This window comes from Microtus pennsylvanicus, chromosome 4 (assembly GCF_037038515.1).
Source record: "Microtus pennsylvanicus isolate mMicPen1 chromosome 4, mMicPen1.hap1, whole genome shotgun sequence".
Classification (NCBI taxonomy): Eukaryota; Metazoa; Chordata; class Mammalia; order Rodentia; family Cricetidae; genus Microtus; species Microtus pennsylvanicus.
This window is the reverse complement of record NC_134582.1, coordinates 27,604,677-27,607,387: the sequence shown is the minus strand read 5'-3', so window position 1 is coordinate 27,607,387 and position 2,711 is coordinate 27,604,677.

The following is a 2,711-nucleotide window of genomic DNA, read 5'->3' as shown; positions in this document are numbered from 1 at the left end:
AATTATCCCTTTTCTTCCTAAGTTTCCTTTTGTCATGGTGCTTTATCACAACAACAGAAAGCAAACTAAGATACTTGTTGAACACTAAGTGATTCGATGGCCACATGGGCTGCTGTATCACTCATGAGGGAAGATTAGAGGATTCCCCTTTGGGGACTGGGGTAGACTGCAAGGTGAGAAGAGAATGCAGTAACTGGCCCCAGCAAACAGCCTATGTAGACCACCGTGGTGAAGCTCAGTGCTGACCAGACTCACGCATATATTCAGGTGTTTCAACCATGAAAGACCTCAGTATTGGAAAAAGACAGAACTATAAAACACAGGAAAAGGATGAGGCTGGCAAGGACACCGTGGATGAAAGAGAAATTTTCCAATGCTCATCATGAATATCTAGGAAAAGACTGTACCCATGACCTGAGACTAGGAATCTGTAGGGAAGTCATTCGAAAACACTGATGAATAAAGTAGAACAAAGAGATTTAAGAAAAAAAAATAGGGCAGAGGAGATAAGAAGCTTGAGAAATAGCCTGAAAAAAATTAATACATAATAGAAGTTCAAAAAGAGCAAGAACAGAGAAAATTGAGTATAGGAACTCATCAGGAAGGTAATTTTTAAGACATTTCCTCAGACCGAAGGCCATGAGTTTTTAGATTGAAAGGGCTCACAGGAAACATAAACAATGAATGAAAATAGACTCCTGGAGGGCAGAACTTCAGAGCTGGGTTACAGAGAGATGATGCTGAAAGCTTCTGGATGGAAGGACAAAGTCACACACAAAGCACTGAAAAATCAAAGTCACTCTGTAAGCCAGGGCAACAGAGGATTCCTTTAAAATTAAAGGGAAAAGGTCTATGTAAAATTCTATATAGATCCAAATCATCAGTCAGATAGGAAGGTAAAATATCAATATTATTAAGTGAGCAAGATCCCCCCCCACCCCCAGAGCACTCCTGTCAGATGTAGCCCACTAGGCTGGATAGTTTTGTGCCAACTTGACACAAGCTAGAGTCATCTAGAAAGTGGGACCCTCAATTGAGAAAATGTTCCTACCAGATTGATCTGTGCATGTTTTCTTAATTAATGATTGACGTTCATTAACTGGATTACTGACCCAGTTCATTATAGGTGGTGCCACCCTTTGGCTGGTGGTCCTGTATGCTATAAGAAAGCAGGCTGAGCAAGCTTTGGGGAGTCAGACAGCAAGGAGTTTTCTCCATGGTTTCTGCTTCAGTTCCTGCCCCTAGGTTCCCATTGTGAGTTCCTGTGTGATTTACCTTGTTGATGGAGTGTGACCTGAGAGAATGTAAGCAGAATAATCCCTTTGCTCCACAAGTTGCATTTGGTTGTGATGTTTTATCCCGGAAATAGAAACACCAAGATACCTTCCAAACTGATGGAACAAACCAAGAAGGAGAAACGTGTGGAGCACGGGAAAGCGAAGTCCAATTCGGGAGAGTGACACAAAGAATTCCTCTAATTATAGCAGCTTGGAATTCAAGATGACTGGCCTTCATGACCACAGAGGCCAAACAATCCATGGTGTAAGCAAGAAAATATGTAGCTAAGGCAGCATAAGGGTTCCTCTGTGGTCTGCCTCCTCCCCAGAATGAATAGAAAGGTTTTGTGTAAGTCAAAAAACTGTTGGATTTGTTGATGAAGGACAGTGACATATGGCTGAGAATAGATGACAAGAGTTTAAAAGCAGAGTTACAGTCAAGACTGATTCTTTCTTTGTCTGTCTGTCTGTCTGTCTGTCTATCTTACTTTCATTCCTTCAAGAGTGAAGAAACCATGAATCTGCCCATGGGAAAGTAAGTCTGCTTTGCTTTGTAAACATTCGTTCAGGCTCTCTTTTTTCTCCTAGTGGGAGTTGGTTTGCTCCACGGAAATGTGTGTATTGTATTAGTTACCCTTTATTTTTACAAAAGGTCTCAATAATTATCTTTCGTGGATGCTTGAAATGCTAGCAGTTCAGTCAGAAATCATCCTCTTTCTCCCTCCTTGAGTAGGGGATGGGAACAGATGCCTTGTAGGACAAATGGGTTGTTGGGTTGGCTTCACTGGGCAAAAGCAGGGTGGTCCTGATGTTGGATGAGATCAGCTCCTCAGTTCTGCTGTAAGGAATCCTCTAGCTCATGTGCAGAGATTTGTGGAAGAGCTCCGAATTCTGTTTTACACTGACTGTAACAGCCCAGGGTTTTGTATCTGTGATTCTCAGTCTAGTCACTGGAGTTCTGTGCAATGGAACCTCTCTATACAAGGGAATTTATACATGCCAGAGCATGCGCCTATGTGTGTGAATCCTCTTCAGTAGTTTCATGACTATAAAGAAATGCACAGTCACTAGACTGTTTTTGTAATGATTTTAATATAAATCAATGCTGCTTAGCTTAACTATGGCCAATTATTCAGAGAATATAAGTACTAAATGGTAGCAGCATTGAGGAATGCCTTTTAGAATGTCATGGGCAGCATACTCTGTCTCCACACGTGAGAAAATGTTGGTGCATCCATTTTGAGTAGGTCGATGTAGCTCCATCTCCTCCCCTAATTGTGATATCTGCCATCCCTCAAGTAAATTTGCACATCACTGTCAAAGTAAATCTTGTCTATTCACATATGTATAGGTGTGTGTGTGTGTGTGTGTGTGTGTGTGTGTGTGTGTGTGTGTGTATGCATGAGCATATGTGTTTGTTTGTGGAAGCCAGAG